Raw genomic sequence first — 24,074 nt, 5'->3', positions numbered from 1 at the left:
CTAATTATTGGGAACTTGAATATGCAAATTAAACCAGAATGTCAGTGATCCAAAATAGTTATAGGAAAGTGTGAATCCTGTATAGAATCTATGTAAATGACAGTCTTTGCCTTTATTTATCTATCTATCATCTATCTCTTTATTTATTTAACTTGGCTAGTGAAGCCAATGACATCTCTTTTATTCAGTTAGTGACCTCAGTTTTAGTGAGTTCCTTATAGACTCTATAGATTTTTACTCTCTAGCCGTTGGCAAACACTGTTTTAGGAAATTAACATAGATATGGATTTCAATAAATAAATACGGATTCAGTAAATATTCACTGCAGGAAAAATAAATGATAAAGAATAATGGGAGAGTCACTGGGTAGGAAGTTCAAAGAGGCAAAGCTGAACCTCACTCTAATCTCTAGGTGTGGGCCATTGACTGAAATTGATTTTTAATGTTAAATGTCAGCAAATATATCTTCTGAGTCCCATCTTCTAGTTTAGTGGGCTGCAACTCTGGCTGCATATTAGAATCACCAGCTCCTCATCAGAAATTCTGATACAAGTTTTTTGGCAGCAGGGCCCAGATGTTTCTTATCTTTCTTTCCTTCCTTCCTTCCTTCCTTCCTTCCTTCCTTCCTTCCTTCCTTCCTTCCTTCCTTCCTTCCTTCCTTTTCTTTTTTAGGTGAGGCAACTCTTGGCTGACCTCACAGATTGCAAGGACCTTGTCAGTTTACAATCCCTTATTTTTTTAATTTTTCACACCTACAACACCTGGTCTTCCTAGGTGGTCTCCCATGCAAGTACTAACCAGTCCCGACCCTATTTAGCTTCCAAGATCAGATGGGATTGGGCTTGTTCAGGGCAGCATGGCCATAGACTCAGATGTTTCTTTTTCTTAAGATCCCCAAGTGATTCTAATGTGCAGCCAGAATTGGAAAAAAATTGTTCTTTCTGAGTGTCAATAGGGACAATATTGGTGGTGGCTTTTGAGTTCCTCTTCCAGCGGGGGCAGAGAGAGTTCCCTGAATAGTTTCTATGGAGTCTGTATGCTTTGTTTAAGAAAATCTCCAAACATTGGTTCAGCTGGGTTTTATATGGTACATTTTTTCTCATACCTGTAATCTCACAATATTCCAGTCTATTTTAAGGCTTCATGCAGTTTCTAAAGCACAATACTTTCCAAACTGAAGGCTTACCATTTCAAATCTCATGGGTCGTGATTCAATCTAGAGCAAAACTAAACAGAACTAAGTACTCCAGTTAGTAATAGGACATTTTCTTATTGATGAAAAAAGATACATGAAGTGCATTGACCTGTAAAGTCCTTCATAAAAGAGTGAGATTATTTTTATGTTGTTGTTGCTATCACCTGTGGTGTAAACTGCAAGAAGGCAGAAAAAAAGCCATGAAATAATCACTGTATTTGGACATGGGCACATGCGAATTTGAATTTTTGGCTCAGCCACTTATTATCAGTGTGTCCTTGCCCTTTCTGGGCAGATGTTTCATGAAGGATGAGAGCATTAGTAGACCTCAGAAGGAAATTTTGTAGATGAAAGGAGCAAATGTAAGTGGTGTCTGGCAAGGAGAGTCTTGAGTAAATGGAGGTTTTCTCCTGTATTAGTCAGCCAATATTATGATGATGCTACATAACAAACAAACTTCCCCCAAACCCTAGTGGCTTACTAAAACAACACTTCTTGTTTTTATTCATGTGTCTTTTGGCTGGTTACGACAGCTCTGATTAAGGCTGTAAATTAGACTGAGGCCAATTCCACATGTGCCTCCTTATGGAATCAGTAGCTTCCTAAGGCATGCTCTTCTCATGGTAGATGACAGATGTACAGAAGAGCCTGGCAGAAATAGTCAATGCCATTTAACATCTGGGCTCAGAATTCATTCATGATCACTTGTGCCCACTTTCCCTTGGGCAGGGAAATTCATATGGCCAAGCTCGAAGTCAGTGGAACAGGGAATCATAATCTACCTAATGAAGCCATGGCACAGTAAAGGGAATAGAAGGGAGCATTGCAAACAAATAATACACTCTACCACACTTCCTTTGCCTTCTGCGGGCTGCCAACAGAAGGAAAAAAGAGGGTTAAGAAAGGAGAAAGTAAATGGTTGGCACCCATAGATGTCTGCCTTGTACCTCATTTTTGAGAGCTTGTCTGGCCGACTTTGTAGAAATGGTCCAGCACTCATGCAGGTGGAGAAAAGCCGCCGTTCTCTGGTGTAGCAGCTTCCTGACTCCTCCCCGCCTCCAGATGTTTGTAATGAGGGATAAGCTACTCATGTAGTCTAGAATTCACCAGAAGTCTTCCCAAATCTTGCTTGTGTCAACACATCTAAACTGATTTAGAAAGATAAACAGAAGCAATAGCTGGTGAAATTCAGCAAAACAGACAATGCTATATACTGATTGTCAAAATAACCAGATCTTCTTGTCTAAATTCAATCCCTTCTCTTGACCCTTTCAACATCTTTTTAATGTATAGGCACCATCCAAGAGTATTTGCTCTAAATAACAAAAGAACTTTTCTGATAAATAATGATGATAGGCTAAGAGCCCTTTATTTGAATGCTAACATTTCATTTGGTTTTCAAAACTGGGTGAGTAGGCAGCCCCATCTCTATTGTCTAACTACAGTGTTCTGGCAAACATGTAGTGTGGATATAGAGAGTTATCAGAAATGCTCTTGCACATTCATTCATTGTGGAAAATTTTAGTAACTAAATCAAAAATGTTGAACTAAAAATAACATAATTGAGAATATATGAGTGTCAGACTGCACGAAAGCCGTCCCATGAAGATCTTTGTTGAAGGATACTTAGTAATAGCCGTGCAAGCAGAGAGCGACAGGCAGGTCTGGGTTGCACTGTTATGATCTCGTGAAGAGCTACTGAACTGTCTTCTCCAGGAATGGTCCCTGAACCACCAACATCAGAATTACCTAGAGCTATTTGCTGAGAGTCCCAGGTGAACCTCCAGACTTAATGAATCGGCATTATTGGGTGCAGGACTCAAGAATCTGCATTTTATGTACACCGAGGCTTTTGTATAACATCTTGGATTCTGAGTATCAGTTATGGCTTTTATAATGCCAGATTAATCAGTCTCATTTATTATTACTGAACATTTTTTAAAAATGAAATGTTAAAATTTTCAACGTGGGTGTTTTTTTTTTAACACAACTTGAACATTAGAAACCATATTTTTCATTAAAATTTCTATTCTGATAATAAAACAACCATTTTCCTCCCATTTTCTCAAAATACCAATGGCATACAAAACTTATAAAACATTGTCATATGAAAGAAAAGCAAGTTAAAAGACACAATTACTGTGAAGGTCAGGAGAATGTTTTATTTGTGTGTTAAATTGAGCACTTTTTTTTGATAATGAGTAGATGATAAACTGCCTTTTTATGGTGTTTTAGGTACAAGAACTATCTACAAATAAAGGTAGTGTTACCACCTAAATCAGAATTATCTTTCGTTTTCCACTTAGTAAGCATGTTTTAATATTTTCCTCTGAGTGCATGGGAGAATAAAAAGCATTAGCTACTTCAATAAATAAATTAAATGGAAGGGTGATTTTGAGCTGAGAGAAATATAGAAAACAAAAACAAAGAACAAGTTGATAAATTCCCTACTTTTCCACCTTCTTTCACCTCCTGTTAATTACAATTAAGATTCAAGGTCTTCATCTTAATGTTTTCCACTTCTAATTGTGTGAAAATGATTTTGAACCATTTGGAAGGTTTTTACTGTAATCACAAAGTTGCAAAAAAGTATGGGAACATCTGTTTCCCAGATTAAAAATTTTCCCAGGATTTTGAAAAAAATCTCTTCCATTACCTCACCTTTAATCCAATCAACAAATACAAATTATTCTAAAACTCTAGTAGCCATTGCTCAGAGAAGGAATAATCTAGAAAAGAAATGCAAAAAATGATATTTTCAGCACCATAACATTTAAGGACTACAATGGGAAAGATGATGATAAGGCATTTAAGGCTTTTATGTGCTTGGGCTCAGAGTTTTTTACTTTATTTTATGACAAGTTAAGATATTTTTTTGAGTGAGAAGGAAAAATAATGTTATCTTCAAAGCGATTTCAAGAGAAAAAAAGACTTCCTTGTGAAAATAGCAAGATGTCTTGGCCAACAGGGCAGAAATGTTAAGAGTTCAGATATGTTCATCAAGCATTTATTTCTATTTTGAACTTTCCTAAATGATTTGTCTCAACATATCTTCCAGCATTTTTCAGAGAAGTCAAGAGTTTAAGAGGTCCTAGAATTGAAACTAACATTTCTTCGTACACAAACAGATTTCATGTCAAAGGTTAAATGTGCTATAGCTGAACATCAAATGGCCCCATCTGTTTGGCTGCCCAGTAATTTTACTTGAGACATTCAGCAAATTGTGATATTATTAAAGTGCTGAAGTAAGAGTCTGATCGTAACCTGATTCTATTTTCTTTTGATAGCTATTAATGCTCTAAAAATAAAATGATCAATGGAACAACATTGGAAAAGTCAGACAGGCAACAACTCTGCTTTTACTGTAAAAGATTGAGGATAATTTCTGGTTTCAGTACACATCTATGCATAATTAAACTTTGAATTTCTCCACCAACACCTTGCACCTTAAAATTGGCCTATATGGATATTTTGCTTAATTGAAGAGTGAAAGGTTTTTACCCCAATTTATTCATTTTAGTAAAGGCTGTGGCCTGAAGAACTCTGGACTCTTATGTACAATTGTTACTACAATAAATAGAGCACAACTCCTAGCACACATAATATGCTCTTAATCAGTATTTGTGGAATGAATAATAAAAAAAGAAAAATAGTGTCTTTAGACTAGACCAGGACAGCAAATTTCTGTGTGTGTGTGTGTGCACACGTGTGTGCATGCACGCACGCGTGTGCGCGCGCACACACACACACACACACACATACTTTTTTGGTCATTGTAGCAGTGTATCAGAATTCCTTAAGATATAAAGCCATGCTCAAAATAGGGATGCCTCAGCTGAAGATTCATTATTATAATAGCTTTGGAAAATCTCCATGGCCCTCTGAATCTGTACTGGAGCACCTTTCCCCATTCTTGTAGTGAATTTCAGACACTTGATCTCTCCAGTGTAGATTGCCAAACCTTTGAGGGGAGAAACCTTGTCTTACATCATTTTGAAGTTTTCACAGCACGTAATTCAGGGCAGTCAACTTAATATGCATTTGAAAATAAGTTGACCTGTACTACATATGGTCTTAGAAAACCAGAAACTAAAAATAAAATCCAGGGTTGTAGTATATTAATGTAGTTTATAGCAGTTACTATTGTGCATTTGTTTCTTCAGTGTGGAGCATTCAACTCTTCAAAGCATTTTTATCACTTACGTTCTCACTCAAGCCCTCATGGGTTGGGAAGAAACAATTACAATTACATCCTCTGATGTTCTAGGCACACGTGGCTGCCTTGTTACACTACCAAACCATTGAATTATGCAGACAATTGACCAGCTGTTTTTAGAATCACATGGACAGAATCTGGTAGTAGGTTATGTTGCAATGATCCATGTTGGCCATTTTGCAGTTAATTGTGTTGACTTGGACTAAAATGATCTGTAACTTTTATTGAGCACTTTTATTGTGCTGGGAAGTATTCTTTCAAACTCCCTAGAAGAAGATACTTTTATTTTCTCTATTTTTCAGATGAAGAAACTGAGGTTAAGTGACTTAAGTAACGAAGCAGTGTTTTGAAGCCATATAGTGTGGTTCCTGAGGCTCCTCTATCTAGGGTAATGTAGCATAAAGGTAGCTACTACTTTTTTTCATTAAAAAAGGGAAAAGCGAGGGAAATGGTCAACCTTAAAATTACAACCCAAAGAAAGTCACCGACAGATCTCCCTTATTGGAGTAATGAAGAAAACGAAATGTTCTAGACCTGCCAAGACATCAAAATAACTTAGATAATAATTGTGAAATTACATTATTTTTGTCCTGAATATTTGCTCTACAAGATCCTGGCAAGTAAATCCAAACCAAGAGAGAGATTCAGTGGGAATCATTTGCTTTTCCCTCTCTGCAGACCCTGCATTTTTTAAGTACAAGAAAAATCTAAAAGAGAATGTGTTCTGTGAAAATAAATAATGTATGTCAAATTGAGTGTGACAAATCCTCTGGAATTGTCTGAAACTCTCCAGTGACTAGCAAAGGGAATTCTTTGCTCCTCCTCTGAAAGCTAATGCCCCATCCTTAGTCTGGCTTAGCCAGTTTTCTTCTTGGAGCTAAACGAAACATCCTTAAAGAAATGGGGCTCCTCTATTTTGCTACTTCCAATTATTAGTATTAGTCAACAAGATTGGGAAGCTTTCTGGAGTCTGTAGGACATAGGCCAATTATGAGACAGAGAGAAAGAATGAGAGAGAGAGAGAGACAGAGACACAGAGAGAGATTGAATGAAAGAGAGTGAGAGTGAGAGAAAGAGAGGGAGGGAGGGAGAGGGAGGGAGAGTGAGAGAGAGAAAGATGAAATGACACTGAAAGTCCTTGAGAATTCATTGGCACTAGAAAGGCTTTTAAAAACCAATCATTAATTCAAAATGATTAATTATCTTAAAGTAGCTTGTAGAGTGTTTCCTGAGCAGCGCTGGAGGTCACTTCAAATGAAATAAATAGACCACAGCTAATGTGCTGATGTTTTAAAGAGAAAAGACAATTGCTAAAAATGTCCATCCAATTTCCATTACTTACTGCAGTCATTAGAAACGAGGAATGTGTTTATTGATCTAAAGTGGCTCAAATAATATTTTCTTTATTTAAACCCATGTAGCCTGAGGAGGATTTAAAAGTTTGGCTTGAGAGAGAGAGAGAGAGAGAGAGAGAGAGAGAGAGAGAGAGAGAGAGACTCTTTAGGTGAGAAGCTGTTATTTCTCAACCCTAGGATGGCTCACCTAGGTTTCTATTAAAGCGAAGCAATGTTTGTTTTTGATTACTATTGGTTTAGTTCTTCAAAGCAGGTCTGGAATTAGCAACATTAGCATAATATGGACATTCATTAGATATGCAGAATCTCAGGCCCCACCCCTAATCTAACTAAATTGGAACCTACTTTCAGTCATTTGTTTTGTGATTCATATGCACATTAGTGTTTGAGAAGCACTAGTTTAGGCCAACATTGTTATTTAAACATTCGATAGAAGAGAGAGCTGGTTGAGAAAAGGAGAAAATGCTACCTGATCAAAGCCCCTTTCTCAAAGATGGTATTGATAAACTTGCTCCAATCCACTAATCCAGCCTTGAAATCAAAACTTAATAGGCCAGATGGCTACAGGGCCCAACATGTGAGCACAAAAGCCGGTCTAAGTTTGTTAAGTGATATCCAAATGCCAACTAGAGGCCGACTTCAAAGGACAAACCTTAATTTATCACAGAAATGATTTAAAAGCATTTTTATGGCTAAGGTTACCAGTCACACAGAGCTTGCCAAAGGGGTATGAAAGTCTAAGGACTAAGAGGCATTTGGTCTTGGAGGTACAGAGTTTAGAGAAATTCAGCCAGAGCAAACACTGAGCTTCTGCTGGCCTAGGCAAAGATGTAGTCTCTGAAGACTGATGTGAAACATCTGGGCCAGGTTTGGCAGCCACCATGCAAAACGGAGGTGGGCGGGGGGAAGGCTGTGTGAAAATGTTCACACCCACAGTATAATAGACAACTTTTCCCTTCAGTCATTTTTGTGTGTTTGATACTAAGTGGACAAATTTCATTTCTTTATTGGGATAGTTTGATTCAAATGTCATGTAAGAGAAAAATTGTTTTTTCCCCTTTACCATGAGTACGCCCCATGCTTATTCTGAGGCTTTATCTGGAATTGGCATGAAGAGCCTCATCCCACAGAATGAAGTTGCACAAGCACAGGTTGAGGCTGCAGAAATAATGGGCTAAAAATAGACATGAGCCTATATCTCTGACCCATCAAATGACCATATAGGTTTACCAACCACCAAACATGCACATGAGACCAAGTTTGCCTCTGGCTAACTCAGCCAAAATCTCTGTTTAGTAAATTCATTACCAAGCAAAGCATTTAGTTTTTCTATAATTTATTAAAGAGAGAAAGTATGTGTGTTTTAAAACCAAGAAAAAAATTTTTTTTCCCTTCCCTGAAGCAAATCCACATTTTGCTCTTTGGAAAACTGACTACTTTCACTCAAAAATTCCTGATTATAGTGACACTCTGTTTGTCTTCATCCTAGAATAAGGGTTTAAATAAAATCTACTATCAGAATCAATGGTTCTTTTTTTATGCTCAAACTGGAATCGAGTTTTTGCTGGGTTGGCAGAGGTGGGCTTGGGAAATACAAACCTAACTTTCATTCTGGTTAAGAAACAACCTTGTGCTTTAAAAACACAAACAAAAACTTCCTCAAAGCAATTTATCCGAACCTCCCTGGAATCTTTGTGGTGAAATGATAGTTGTTATTACTGTCCATTTACCTACTGGAGTGTCCTTTGCATTTGAAGAGTAAAGAAGTGATAGCATTACCATGTTTGCAAAACTATGAGAGAAAGGTTGATAATTTATAACCACTTTTACAGCATTTGGAGACTGCTATTTGCAGTTAACAACTCACAAGGTGTGGTAGGTAGCCTCTGGGGTGGTCCTCAGCGATCCCCTGATATTGTGTAATCTTCCCTGGAGTTGGGCTGGATTTAGTAGTGAACTTGCTTTTAATGAGTAGAATAAGGCACAGTGATGGTAACTTTAGATGTGATCAGAAAAAGCAGTGTGGCCTCTCTCTCTTTCAAACACACATACCATTGTCATCATCATTATCATCATTATCCACTCTAGGGCAAGCCAGCTGCCACATGTGAGCAGCCCAAGGAGAGGCCAACATGACAAGGAACTGAGGGATCTGGCCAACAGACTTGTGAGTATTTTTAGAAGGGGATTCTCTAGCCTTATCAAGTCTCAGACAGCCATAGTCCTGGCTGACAACCTGATTGTAGTCTTGTGAGAGACATTGAGCTGGAACCACCCAGTGAAGTTGTTTCCTGATTCTTCACTCACAAAAACTGTGAGATAATAAATGTTCATTGTTTTAAGGTGCTAAATTTTGGGGTAATTTGCTACACAATGATGGATAACAAACACACAGGGGTATTATACTTCTTCTAAATTTATTCCCCATCCCCTCCCTGCCGCCATTTATTTAGCAGGTATTTATTGAGAAACTACTTACTATATTCTTAAACAGAGGTTAACCATCTACAAACATAAGAAACATATATTAAGGCACTCCTGCTTTCTGGGCACTATATACCTAGCACAGAGAGAAGGATTTTACCCTTGGAAATTTGTGTTTGTGGCAATCATCTTTGAAAATACAATCTACCACCTATAGTCACTACTATGAATTTGCTATTTATGTATTAGTGGCTCAATCAATATTTGTAGATTGAATACTTCTCTATGAATTATGCCCACTTGCGTACTTTGAAAATGGAGCTAACATTAAAAGCTTTCCTCCCTGCTATGGACTGAATGTTTATATCTCCTCAAAAATTCATATATTGACACCTAATGCCCAATGTGATGGTATTAGGAGGTAGGGCCTTTGAGAGGTGATTAAGTCATGAATGTGGAGCTCTCTTGAATGGGATTTATGCCTTTATGAAAGAGACTCCAGAGAACTCCCTAGCCTTTTCTACCATGGGAGGATACAGCAAGAAGGCAGCCATCTATGAACCAGATATCGAATCTGCTGGTACCTTTATCTTAGACTTCCGGCCTCTAAAACAAAGAGAATTAAATTTCTGTTGTTTATAAGCCACCCAGTGTGTGGTATTCTGTTATAGCAGTCCTAAGAGACTAAGATATTCCTTCACTCAGTATATCTACTCAATTACTAGATCCTTTCAATTCTCTTTTCTAAGTATCATTCATGTTCTTTGCCATCTTTTAGTTCGGACCATTTCATTATCCTTCTTAGCATTTCCTTACTTCCCTGGCATTCCTGCCTCTAATCTTGCTGCCTTCCCCCTCACACTTTATACTCCACACTGCCAACAAAATGATTTTTCTAATATGCAAATCCTACCCTGTTTTCATCTTACTTAGAGTTGCTCAATGGTCCTTAAATTTTTTTGTATGGATTTGTGACAGATCTCTGCTTAGATGTCTGCTTTCTTCCCCCACTATTCCTCCTGCTGCCCTTTACACTCCAGGAATATTGAATGATTTATAATTTCCTAAATGTGCTAATCAGGCCTCTGTGGTTTTACACATGTTATTCCTATTGCCTGGAACATTGGTTTGTCCACTGTTAGTGGGGAACTCTTATTCCCTACTACTGAGTTTCCTTTCCATGGGAAGGGACATCTATTAGTGTAACAACCCTGCTTTCTCAACTCCTGGGATTGGGGAGGAGTGACTTGCCTGATTTGTGAGTTTGGGAAGGATAAGGTAAATTGACCCAAGCCAAACGGACCATTCTTCAGTGGTCAGGCTCTTTTGTTTTATTTGGATAACCTCTAGCAAAGAAAAGTAGGGGGGTTAAATCCACACATGCGTCCCCACAACCAAGCTACTAATTGGTCTATTATAATAAAAGCAAGTCTTAGACCAAATCCTAACAAATGTGTATTAGCAACCAGAAACAAAAACAGCCATGCAACATGTTCTTGTAAACTTGTAGAAGTCTTACTCTCTGTCTTTATGCATCCCAACAAGCACCTTACAGAAAAAGTCCACTCCAAGATGAATACCACAAAATTCTGATGATGGGACCAGCCAATCCAACAGTTACTTCTCCAACTGAGTTTTCCATGACACGTTGGGCACAGGACCAACAAGGCTTTAGACTGCTCAGCATGTCAGATTCTTACACTTCATTTGTGCAAAGATAGCGGGGCCAGTAAAATCTTTTCGGCTTGCCATATATATATCAAATGCCAAACACTGCACCAATGAAAAATTACTTCTAACATATATATTAACACATCTTCTGGGGATAGATTTAGATAATGATATTTGTAGTGCTTAAATCTCTCTGGAATGTGGATTTTTGATTAGGTGTTTCAAATGCTAACTATGTACCTCTAGGGATTAATGTTCATTAATACACATGTACACATTTACTCTGTTTATACTGCATAGAAAATATATGGGCACACATCATCCAAGTCCTCCTTTTTGGGTATAAGCTGCCCTAGGGAGCCATCTTTTCCTTTCAATGTTCCAGAGAAAGGCTTTGTCCCTGCAGTACTCAAGGTTTGCTCTGGTCCAGGGATCCTGGGTGGACAGGTAAGTCTAATTCTGGGGTTCAACACTGGGAAGTTTGCTTGTTGGCAGGTATAAGCCACATTGTCCAATATCAGCTTTACAGGGATAAAGGTAATAGTTTGGCCTTAACCACCAATTTCTTTCTCTTATTTTATAAGTAATTTAGATCTCAAGTGGGGAGTTATCTATTGGGCCTTTTAAAGCACCCCAATTCTAAACTGGTATGCTCTTGGTCCCTCTGAGAAGCTTTCCATGAACCTTCCTAGTAGACATCTGAACTCTTTCTTGTTGACCTCCCACCTCTACCTCTGAAGGCTCAAGAGAAACTTCTACCTTTCCCTTAAAAAACTTAAATTTGGGCCTTGCTCATAATAAGAGTTATCACAAGAAATAACTTTTTATAACAAATCTATAGAACAAGGTAAACATCTAATCAATAAACATCTGCTCTTCTTATTGTCCTGCGAATGACCCTCTTCCTCTCTGAAGCCTCAGGTACCTTACCTCATTCCTTGGCTCAGGATGTCATATACATATCATTTTACCTTTCTATCTGCCTCTCTCATGTATGCGAGGTTCTCATATGTATGTATGTAATTAAATTTGGTTGATTTCTCTTGTTGATCTGTATCGTGTTGATTTAATTATTAGGTCCACTAGAAAAACCTAGAAGGATAGAGGAAAATTTCTTCCTCCCTCACATATCTTCCTACTATTACTGGATGTGCAATCTTTGGCAAGTTATCCTATAACTTCTCCGTATTTCTGCTTCCTTGTTCGTAAAAGTGAGAATAATTGTACCTACTTCATAGGGTCATGAGGATGAAATGAGCTAAGACATATCAAGTCCTTAGAATAGAACCTGGGATGTAATGAAAATTCAAAAATGTTAGCTATAACTAGGAAATACTCATTTTCAAGCAAGAAGAAGCTCTATCAGATAAAATTAAAGCAAATTCTCTTCTAGGCAAGCTGGTAGGAGTTGTGATTTTTATCTATCTCTGACTTGTCACTCCCTGTCCCAAACCACTTTCCCTTAGTTCCAGTTGAGCAGGAAAAGCTGTTTCATCCTTGGCGATTCTTCCGAATTCAATAGACTGTGACTGGATCATTTAGAAAATTAATGGACAATTTCTGGCTCATGTACAAATGTATAACTCCTCATCATGTTCCTGAGCCTTTGATATAAAAAACAAGTGGATACTGTAATGTTCCCCGTTAGAATGTACAAGGAGTCTTTTGTTCATGTTGTTTCAGAGGGATACTGATATGAACCCTTTGAGGTGGGTAGGAGTAAACTTCCAGTACCTTACAAAATCCCGTGAACAGAAGTACAGGGCAAAACTGGGGAAAACATTTTTACTTTTCATTGGACTGAAGAAGCATAAGGAGATAATTTGCTTTTTCACCTTAAACAAGAGTCCACCACCTTAGTTTGGGTCAACTGGATGTTCTGAGAGAGCCTAAAAGGGTACGATCTCTGCTCCCCTAATTTATTTCCTCAAATCTGTCTGCTCCAATGTTGTAAACCCCCCACCCCCACAGTTTAAAAAGTAGCCCTTTGTTTTCCCAGTTGTCTCAAAATTTAAATATGGGCTGAATGATAGATGATATTTATAAATTATTAATTTGTGTTAACTATAATAATATCATTGTGGTTTTTTAAAATTAATAATATTTAATTATTTAGTTAATAATATTGTTCCAATATTAATTTATTTTATTTATTTATTTTTTAAAGTTTATTAGGGTAACATTGGTTCATTGTGGTTATATAAAAAAATATTTTCCTGCCTGCCTGCCTACCTGCTTTCCTTTCTTTTGAGATGCATATGGAAGTAAAAAGACATGCCAATTGACATTGCTTTAGAGCAATGTCAAAAAAGTGTGGGGGTACTTAATAAAACAAGAATGGCAAAGTATTAGTGGTTGTTTAACATGGGATATCGGTCCAATGGTGTTGTACTCTCCACTTTTAAGTAGTTTTGGAAATTTTCCCAATGGAAAGCACATTTTTCTGTTTGCAGGTACCAATTTTCACCTTTGCCTTTGCTCCTTGGGCAACCGGCTGGCTCTATCCCTCCATCAATGGTGTAAGGAGGTTTCCTACCAGTGGCCAGTGTGAAATACAGGTGTGGCTGAGATAAAGACTCCCTTAGCCTTTGGAGCCACCAGTGGAGTCTAAGGCAGTGGGTAGGATTCTAGGAGTGGCCAGAATTCCAGCACTGGTAGCTTATGGCCATGTTGTTTCATCTATCTAACCTAGAGTGCTGTTCAGATAGTCACCAGTATCTTCGAGAGCCAAGTGGTGAAAGAGACTGGTTCAAGATTGTTTCCAGAGTAAGATGCAAATATTTCTTGGGGGAGGGAGATTAATTAAGCAAGCTATTATCAACTCTAAACACCTCAAATATTTCAGCTATCACCTCTTATGACCCTAACAACTCAGTGACACCTCCCTCAGATAATTAGGGACTGGCCAAGACTGGTAAGATAAGACCCTGAGGGAGCCAGTGAGCTGATTTCTGGAGTCCTGAATGAGTAGGCCTGAGAGAAAGAGAGGAAGAAAATGCTGAGAAGTTAGAGCCTGGTCATGGTGTGGTATTGGGAACAATTGTGAGCAGTAGTGTCCCAGGGAACCACAGAGAGAGAAAGTCTCATTCTCTGATTGCCCTCAAAACCAAGCTTCTTATAGGCTGCTGCATAGCACTGTCATGTAATAGTTCCACACGGAGAAGAAACTCGTTGAAAATCTTCCTAGGGCTTCTGCCCACCACAGATTTATGTACACCTGAAATTTAACTATATGATAAAGAACTGTGCTCAGGAGAATTCTTATTTTGAATCAAATGCCCCAAGTGAATTTTACCCCTTCATTTCAATTTGGGTTCCCTCAGAAGCAGAAACAGACATTATGAGGGACCACACCAGCCCTGGACTGATTTCCTTTGAAGATTTTTTTTTTAAATATAAGAAATGAATACACTTCTAGCCTATGTCAGCCCTAGTTATTTTAGATTTCATAAATTCACAACCAAACTCGATCCTAACTGATTCAGAATCCTCCCAAGAGTGGGAAGATCCTGAGGATAAGTCCAACTCTAAAGCTGTAGCAAACACCTGAGCTGAAACAGAGAAGCTGGGGTTTTTCCAAGCCAATGGGGCAGAGATAAAATCAACAAAGTATCAGGAACTGGAATGAGCCCAAAAGGAGCAAACAGAAGGTTGGGGAGAAAGCTAGGAGTTCCTTCTATACCTTGCCTTTATTGATTATGGTGCATAAAGGTAGTCTGGTCTGCCTTAAAAGTAGAAAGAGCAGAAAAGAGAAGATTAGAAGTTAAGATTGTTAAGACTTTATGACCAATTAATCATCAGAGATGAAAAGAAGGAAGAATTAAGGAAGGATGATCCCAGGTCTCTGGCTTGAGAACCTGGATGAATGGTGCTGTCATTCTGAGACAGGGCACTCAGGGAAGAGAGAGATGCAGAGAGAAAATAAATTTAGAGGTAAGTTTTGGACTCCTTGGGGTTGAGGTGCTCATGGGAGACTCAAGTGGAGATAGTCATTTAGCTGTTGAGTCTAGACTCCATAAAAGAGAACAAGGCTAGCAATATAAGTCTGGATCTATCTATAGGTGGGCTTTGTTGGCAAGAGTGTATTGAGGTTGATGAGCAGATTGTGTGGAATGAGAAGACAGCAGTTGGCTGATTCCCTATAGTTAGGGAAAAAGACAAGGAGCTTATGAAGAAGAATGGGAAGTGGCAAGAGAGGAAGGCAGAAAACAAGTGGGGTGGTATGTTCCAGTATCCAAGGAAAGAAAGAATTTCAAGAAGCATCATGAGCAATATGAAACAACACATAGAAATGTTTAATAAAGCAAATGCTGTTGTGCCAAGCCCATATTCCCTCAGTCCTTATCAGTATATGGAACCAAACTTCCAACTGCCAGAACCTGCATCTCTTTGATTCTGGACTTTCTTTCGCTTCCAGAGCCTGCTCTGTGCTTGGACACGGCAGGCTGGAAGTGCCAGGCAACTAAGGCACACCCTCCTCTCTCTCAAGTAGCCTTCAATCAATGATTGAGAGAAGTTGGTATATGTATAACTATTCCAGCTCCCTTACCCCTTGGGTGACATAATTCTGAGATGCATGTTCTACACCGCTTTCCAGAGTTCTAAAGCAAGATTAAGCTCTGATTACCCATAGCAGTAACTTGCTTGGTAACACACACTGTGCTGACTTCCTTCCCTTTCCTTTTCACTTCCTCATTCCTTTACCTGTATTTCCTGGGATTACCTCCAAATAAACTACTTATATTTAAATTCTTGTCTCAAGTTCTGCTTTTAGGGGAGTCCAAACTAAGATATCTAGAAAGATAAGACCTGAGAAACATCCGCTGGCGCTAACAGTCAGTTCAACTGGTGACTTGAGTGAGGAAGTTGACATGGACTAGAGAGGAAAGATGCAGCATTTCAGGGATATAAGAAATCAATAAGAGGAATGATGGAGAAGACACTTCAAAAGTAAAGTTATCAACAGAGGAGATGCATAACAGTGACATTGCATTGCAGTTCAATAAGATTTAACCTCCACTTCCTAACAGCACCCTAATAGTTTTGAGAGCTGACTTTTTTCCCACTCTGTTTTGTCTTGGAGAAAGGTTGTATCTGGAAGTTAATGGGCCGTCTCCCTCACCCTGATGCAGGCAGGTGACCCAGACTAGGCCATGGGACACCTTCTCCCAGGTCTTTGAAGCCTGAGTGATATAAGAATATGAAGACTGGTTAGAGGTCATTTATCACAGCACCCCATTGCTAATCAGGGTTTTCCAAACCTTCTTTTTGTCTGCCAAATCTTTGCAACAAATTAACTTTTGCTAAAGATTGCCAGAGGCAGTTTCTGCAGCCAAGAATCCTGATTAATAAAAGAAGGCTATAACTAAAGATTTCACAGAAGGAGAGTAATTTATTTCTACTCAGATTTTTAAAAATTATTTTCCAATCTAAAACTAGATTTATTGCACTTTAAGGATTTTTCTCTCCTCCCATCACCCTGCCAGCTTTATTGATATACATTGACATATAATATTGTGTAAGTTTGTGTGCAATGTGAAAATTTGATACACATATATCCTGTGAAATGATTACCACAATAAGGTTAGTTAACACATCCTTTATCTTACATAATTACTTTTTTTATGTGTATGTATGATGAGCACATTTAAAATTTACTCTTAGTAACTTCCAAGTATATGATATTGCGAACTATAGTTACCATGCTGTACATTAGATCCCCAGAACTAATTCATCCTATAACTGGAAGTTTGTACCTTTGACCAACATCTCCCCATTTTTCCCACCCCTCAGCCATTCTCTTGGGAGCTACCATTCTACTCTCTGTTTCTATGAGCTTGGCTATTTTTAAATTTCACATATAAGTGAAATCATACAGTATTTGTCTTACTCTCCCTAACTTATTTCACTTAGTGCAATGGCCTCAAGGTCCATGTATGTTGCCATAAATGGCAGGCTTTTCTTTTTTGTGGCTGAATAATATTTGGTTGTTTTCTTTATCCATTCATCCACTGATGATCTCTTACATTGTTTCCATATCTTGGTTATTGTGAACAATGCTGCAGTGAACATGGAAGTGCAGATATCTCTTTGAGATACTGATTTCATATTCTTTGGATAGATAACCAGAAGTGAGATTGCTGAGTCATATAGTAGCTTTATTTTTAATTTTTCAAGGAATCTCCATGTTGTTTTCCAAGTGGCTGTACCAATTTACATTCCTACCAACAGCGCATAAGGGTTTCCCTTTCTCCACATGCTGGCCAACACTATTATCTCTTGACTTTCTGGTAATAGGCATTCTAACAGATAGCTCATTGTGGTTTTGATTTACATTTCCCTGGAAATTAGTAATGTTGAGCACATTTTCATGTATCTGAGAGCCATTTGTATGTCTTCTTTGGGAAAAAAAATGTTATTTAGATCTGTTCACTTTAAAATCAAATGATTTGGTTTTCATGCTGTTGTCTGAGCTCCTTACCTATTTTAGATATTAACCCTTTATCTGATACATGGTTTGTAAATATTTTCTCCCATTTCATAGGTTGCCTTTTTATTTTGTTGACTGTTTCTTTTGCCGTACAGAAGCTTTTTAGTTTGATATAGTTTCACTTGTTTATTTTTGCTTTTGTTACTAGTGATTATGGTGTCATGTCCAAAAAATTGTTGCCAAGATCAATGTCAAGGAATTTTTCCTTATGTTTTCTTTTCGGAGTTTTATGGTTTGGAGTCTTAAGTTTAAGTCTTTAAACTATTTTGAGTTAATTTTTGTGAGTAGTGTAAGATAGAGGTACAATTTCATTCTTTTCCATGTGAACATTTAGTTTTCCCAACACCTTTTATTAAAGAGACTATTCAGATTTTTTTCTGATTTTAAAAGTAACCCATGCGCAATGTAGAAAGTTGAGAATGTATATAAAAATATTCTGAACTGAAAAAAAACCTTATAATCCCATCACTCAAAGGCAAATATTGTTAATTTAGTTGAAATAATACCATATATGCAATTTAGTACCCAGTTTCTAGAATATAGCATACATTTTCTTTTTTACTTACTGTTATACCATAAATTATTTATTTTAATAACAACTTCTCAAACATAATTTTGATGATCCGGAATGTTCAGTCTTGTGGATACACCATACTTTTCTAAAATTTCCCCCCATCATTTAATATTCCGGCTCTCTCAAAATTCTATCATAAAGAATATTTTCCTGAACATCTTTGTTCACAAATCTTAAGTCTGGCAGTTCTGAGTCTGTCTGTAGGCTTGATTCCCAGAAGTGGAGGTATTGTTTCAAAAAGAATGAACATTTATCAAAGCTTTGGAGAGCTAGTGAAAGAATCATCTCCAGATAATAAGATACCAATTTTTATTTCCACCAATGCTCTTGATGGGATTTTTAAAATGGTTAATGTGAGAGAAGCAAGTTATCTCACTGCTAGTTTAATTTCTTTTATTTAGATTGATTCAGTTTTCTTCTTTTAGAATTGTCTATCTTCACGTTAATATTTTTCTCAGGGATTTATGAGAACTCTTTATATATTAAAGATATTAATCCTGTGTTACATTTTTTGAAAATATTTTGCTTGTTGTTTTCCTTTTTAACTGATTGCATTGTTTTTAGCTATTCGAACATTAAAAATTTTTGTATAGTTAAGTCCTGTAAATTTGTTCCTTATGAAAATCTTTTGAGAAGTTTTTCATTGTTTTAAGCTTGTAAACTCCTCCCTCTTCCCAGTACTCATTTTGAACAGTGTTCTTGTCTTGAATCCTCTGTTTAGTAATACCGCCAGTGATGCTTTCTTTTGTTTACCTTTGATATGTCTTTATTCACCCTTGTAATTTTAACCTTTTAGAGTAATTTTGTTTTAGGTCATATTTAATTAGCAGCACATAATCATATTTTGTTTGCTTTTAACCCAAAGTGAACATCTCTGCTTTTTATTACAGAGCATAAAACATTTATAATTAGCATAAGAACTGATGCATTTGCTTCTATTTCTGGCACTGTTTTTATACTATCTTTTAGACTTATTTACTATTTTCTACATTTTCTTGCCCTTGTCATTTGCACTGTAGCTTTGTTTTCTTCAGTGGTTATTTGTAAGGTGGTTTTTAATTCTAGTAGTGATTACCTTTATTTCACTGGTTGTCAAAATGAAGAGCAAAAGAATAATTTTTTACATTGTCCATTTAACAATTGTTTTTTTTATTTTTGTCTGTTTTTACTGCCCACAAATTCCTGTCTTTACTAATGTAATCTGGGAACATAAAATTCAGATCATTATTATGCTATATTTATTATACAAATATTCTTTTTCAAGATTTGGCTTTGGACTTTGCACTCAGTTTAGTAACCATATTTACAATAATTATTTTCATTTAAATATTTAATTGACTTTCAATTTGGCTGCCAATTTTTTTTTGGTGTGGTACAATTTCCTCCACTAGAGCATGCAAATTAGAATCACCGGGACAGTGTTTTGTTACACTCATATCCCCTGGCTTTATATCCTACTTAGAGATTCTAATTCTAGGAGTCTAGGCCACTCTTCACATCATCCCACTCTAGCCTCTGCCCTATTGCACTCTGAGAGTTGTAGCCTCTGAATGGCTTCAACAGAAAGAATTGTAGGAGAGAGGGTAGGGGAGAGTAAAAGAGGACTTTTGGAAAGGGTTTCCTGGGAGTAGGAAGTGTTCCTCGTTTTCCAATGTGATGCATTAAAGCTCCTTTTGACCCCCCTCAAATCTCCAGTTAAGAACTTCTGGTGTAACAGGAGAATGAGGTTTGGAAACTGGCTTTAAATTCTTGTTTTGCCACTTTCTTGGTCAGCTCCGAAACAAATTATTTACTCCTTGACCCTCAATTTTCCCATCTGTAAAAATGGTTAATTCTTATTTTCTAGGGTTGTAATCACAGATAATCTATAAAGCACTTAATATGGTGCTTGACAACAGCAAGTTCTTAATAACCAATATTGTAATTGTTATTTTATGTTGATATATCTATTGTTGTAGGGTTCCATTTTTATGCAATTCCAATTTTTACTTCCTTCTCTTGAAATAAAGATTAAACTATAACTTACACATACTCCGTTTCTTCCAAAGCAACTTGCTCTCCCGTGTTTCACAAGCTACAGCTGCCCTCATTCATTAAAACTCTATAGCAGTACTCCCAGTAGACCTTTGTGTGGTGATGGAAATGTTCTATAATACAGAACATGTAGATACCAAGTAATTGACATGTAGCTAGTGAAACTAAGAGACTGTATTTTAAATTTTAATTAATTTAAATTTAAGTAGCCATATGTGGCTAGTGGCTACCATATTGGACAGCCCAACTCTATAGGGGAGGGGTCCCCAAACCCTGGGCCTCAGACCAAACCAATCTGTGGCCTATTAGGAACTGGGCCGCACAGCAGGAGGTGAGTGCGGGGGAGTGAAGCTTCATCTATATTTTTGTTTTGTTTTGTTTTATTATGGTGACATTGGTTAACGAAATCCAGTAAGTTTCAGGTGTACAATTCAACAGTAAGGCACATATGTGTGTGTGTATTTATATATATATAAATCTCACATTGTGTGTTCTCACAATAGCTTCATCTATATTTGCAGCCACTCCCCACAGCTAGCATCATTGCCTCAACCTCACCTCAGATCATCAGGCATTAGATTCTCATAGGAGCACCAGGGTCTGGTGACTAAAAAGTTGGGAACTGCTGCTAGAGGGTTTCTATTTTGCCTGAGAACCTATTATTAAATTAATATCGATTCATTAAATTAATAATGGTTCATTTTACAATGAATGACATCTCAGAAAAGAATTCAGTTAAAAATTATGATTATGAAATTTACACTTTAATTTTAGACATAATTTTCTAAGACATATTTCCAGCCTTTCATACATAATTTTAAAATTGTTTTTTTCCTATAAAAATGAATACAAAGTTATTTTATATAAATCCAAAGTGAGTCAAGATGAAGGTTTCCTGCTTGGAACACACCAAATAATATCTATGCTTGCTCCAGTTATATTATGTTTATGGGATTTGTGTTTTTTAGTTTTGGTTTGAGAAAGATAAATAGAACAATCAGAGAAGGTTAAATGAATAGAAGATTTTGCTGCTGATGAAAATGCTTTAGGAGTTGGAGAAAGAATATGAGGTCAAAATAGGTTATTTGCTTCCATATTTATTTTTACCATGACCCCTCAAAATAAAATATGGATGACAGCATGACCCAATATACACATATTTACATATACAATGGAAATAAAGATTTCAAAAGAGCAATGCTAACCTGCACTATATGCAGTGCATTTATCTTCTCTTGTTTTATTTTATTCTATTTAAGTTTTCATATGCTGGTTGAGATTCATTAAATTGAATTCATAACCCACTACTGGGTTTCAATGTGCAGTTTGAAAAAGGTGGATTAGAAATTGTATGAAGCCATGTTTGAGAATTGTAGTGAAGAGGGGTGACTTGGGAGTGCTTGGCTTTCGACACAAACAAAGATGGGAGTTGTATCAGTCTGCTGCCATAACTAAGCACCACAGACTAGGTGGCTTAAACAAGAGGAATTTATTTTTTCATAGTTCTGAAGGCTGGAAGTCCAAGATCAAGGTGACAGCAGGGTTGGTTTCTCCTAAGGCTTCTCTCCTTGGCTTTCCAATGGTCACTATCTTGCTTCTCCTTCACAGGGTTGCTCCTCTGGGGTCTCTTTCTCTTCTTATAAGGATACCTGTCATATTAAAATAGGGCCCCACCCTACGACATCATTTTAACTTAATTACCTCTTTAAAGACCTTACCTCCAAATATGGCCACATTCTAAGGTACTAGAGGTTGGGACTTCAACATATGAATTTCAGGGACAATTCATCCCATAAAAGAGAGAGGCCAGGAAGGCATGAGCCTCCAATGGTCTTCAAGGCAGAGTGTGATGGTGAGGCTGTGAGTCTTAAAGGAGGAGAGTGGTTTTTACTAGGGGGCACTAAGAACTATGGGGCTCCTCTTCTCTCTCACTGTTGGAGGTTTGGAGATCCAGGGGGAAATATACTTGCCCTTAGCTTTTTAATATCTGGTCTAATATTTAATATTTTAACCTGGAACTGTTTTGTTATAGTGTTGTTTTAAGATGGCAGAAACACGGATGTGTTTATGTGCTAGAGTGAGGAGCCTGTGAGGGTTTTTAAAAATTGCTTTTCTTAATCAGATAATCAAACTATAGCAAATGAAAAAGATTGAGGTGGGGAAATAAATGGAAGCAAAAATCCAGAGAGGGGAAATAGTACCATAAAACTGGAGATGCTGATTAGAGTCCTCCAAATCCTTTGGCTCTTATATATTTTATAAGTGTCTATGATGTACAGTGAATCTTTATGTTTAGACAGAGAGAAGGAAGTGTATACAATTAAAACCATAAATACAATAATAGTTGAAGGAAATAATGCATTGTTTTAACTTCGTGCAAAGCAATAATGCAAAACTTAATACATGAGTGCTAATGGTTCTCAGACTAAAGAAAATGGAAGCATATGACATATTACAAGTAAATTACTTAGTTATCTTAGTGAAAGGTGAAGTTGGTTGGATTCAAGCAGTAAATTATGAATTTAAAATATAAATCTATGTGCTTGCTTATATTAGTGTCTAACAAAAATCCTCATGATGGCGTTTGGTTTATTGGTCAATGTTTAATTCAAGGTTCACTTATCATAAATGAGAACTGAAAGTTCTTTTGCAATTGGACAGGGAGGCTGTCTAGTCTCAGTAAGCTATTTTTAAGGACATTTAAAGAATAGAATAGCATTTTCTGTTCAAACATTACTTGTTACATCATACAAAATTATTCCCCTTGGATCACCTATGTCAGGATGGTACTATCTCAGTTTTCCAGATATGGAACAGCTCAATTCTTTCCCCGAGGTTGCATAAAAGCTCAAGCAGTGCAAACTAATGCCAAATGAAGCAATCAACTGGTTCTCAGCCAATGCAGCTAAACCAGATGGGCTGCTTTAGTGACTTTCAGACTAATTCCATCTATTTTCAACCCAAATTTAATAGATTTGTGCTTTGCCTGGCTTTTTCATTTGTTAGCCTTAGGAGGGAGAGAAAGAGCACATTTTTTAATGCCTCCCGTTTCTAAGTATAAAATAATAGCTCCCTGTTCATAGAAAATGAAAAGTTAAATCAAAATGAAATATAAGTCACCCACAACCTCATTATCCACTTTAAGGCTTTAGTATATTTCCTTCCAACATTTTAAATGTATTTTTATAATGAAAATCATTCTATATATACAGGTTTTTTTTTATACTGCAATACTTGCTTACAATTACATCCAACACTAATCCCATTCTACTTCAGACTCTCCCTAAGCATTATTTTTAATGGCTACTGGACATTTCTTTGTATGTGTCCAGTGGAAGATAGCAGTTCTCAGTGGGACAGAAGCCAAGAGGGTAGTCTAAAAACAAGTCAAAGGCAGATGAATTATATGTCCAAAGGCCAAGGTAGTCATCAGGGCAACAGATCAAGAGAAGGTCCAAAGCTGGTGGTTTATAAGTTATAGGGTAGAATGTTGGAGAGGGGAGAGTTTGTTCCAGGAGATTAAATGTACCAGAAAGAAATAAGTAAAATGTTCCGTAAGATATAAGACCTGAATCCCAGGCCTCATCATCTGTGGGTGCTGAAAGATAACTTTAACATGATACTTGCATCTCATACCTTCTAAGCTCCACTAACTCATTCAAAAATTTCAGTCCCTCGTGAAATCTCTTCCTGAGTGTCTGGCAAAAAGCAAGGGATACTTTATGTGTTCACAACCATCAGTCTGGGCACAGCACTCTGTTGACTTCTGCTTCTCCAAGTTCTATCACAACCTTCAGTACTCTATTCAGAAAGGATCGCTGTTTCACCCAGACTCTACCCCATAAAGGGATAAATTCCTGGAGATTCAGTTTGCTGTTCATGATCTCACCCTTCACATGCTTCAATTACCCAGCAGCCTCCTCATATGTGATACATTCTGTGTTGGGCTCCTTTCTGCATTACATTCCTTTGGAGGAGAGGGTCCTGCAGCACGGTTGCTTGGGTCCTGATGTGTACAGACCTTAGTGAACTGGTTCTTCTAGTTCACACATGCAGCCCACCACCACTCACCCCCTACAGTCATGCAGCATGCTGTATAGTATCTGTAGTCGCTT

At 37.3% G+C, this 24,074-nt stretch overlaps 1 long non-coding RNA gene and 1 pseudogene across 1 annotated transcript in view; both read right to left on the bottom strand.

The window, feature by feature from the left end:
* Nucleotides 1–24,074, bottom strand: part of LOC107511989 — a 179,149-nt gene that overhangs the window by 26,082 nt on the left and 128,993 nt on the right. The window contains exon 3 of the long non-coding RNA XR_001597182.2: nt 2,143–2,343. This is a non-coding gene — a long non-coding RNA (uncharacterized LOC107511989). The remainder of the gene's footprint in view (nt 1–2,142; nt 2,344–24,074) is intronic.
* On the bottom strand, nt 750–868 carry LOC118608427 (annotated as a pseudogene).

Source organism: Rousettus aegyptiacus, unplaced genomic scaffold (assembly GCF_014176215.1).
Source record: "Rousettus aegyptiacus isolate mRouAeg1 unplaced genomic scaffold, mRouAeg1.p scaffold_m13_p_9, whole genome shotgun sequence".
Lineage (NCBI taxonomy): Eukaryota > Metazoa > Chordata > Mammalia > Chiroptera > Pteropodidae > Rousettus > Rousettus aegyptiacus.
This window is presented reverse-complemented; position numbering and strand designations above follow the sequence as displayed.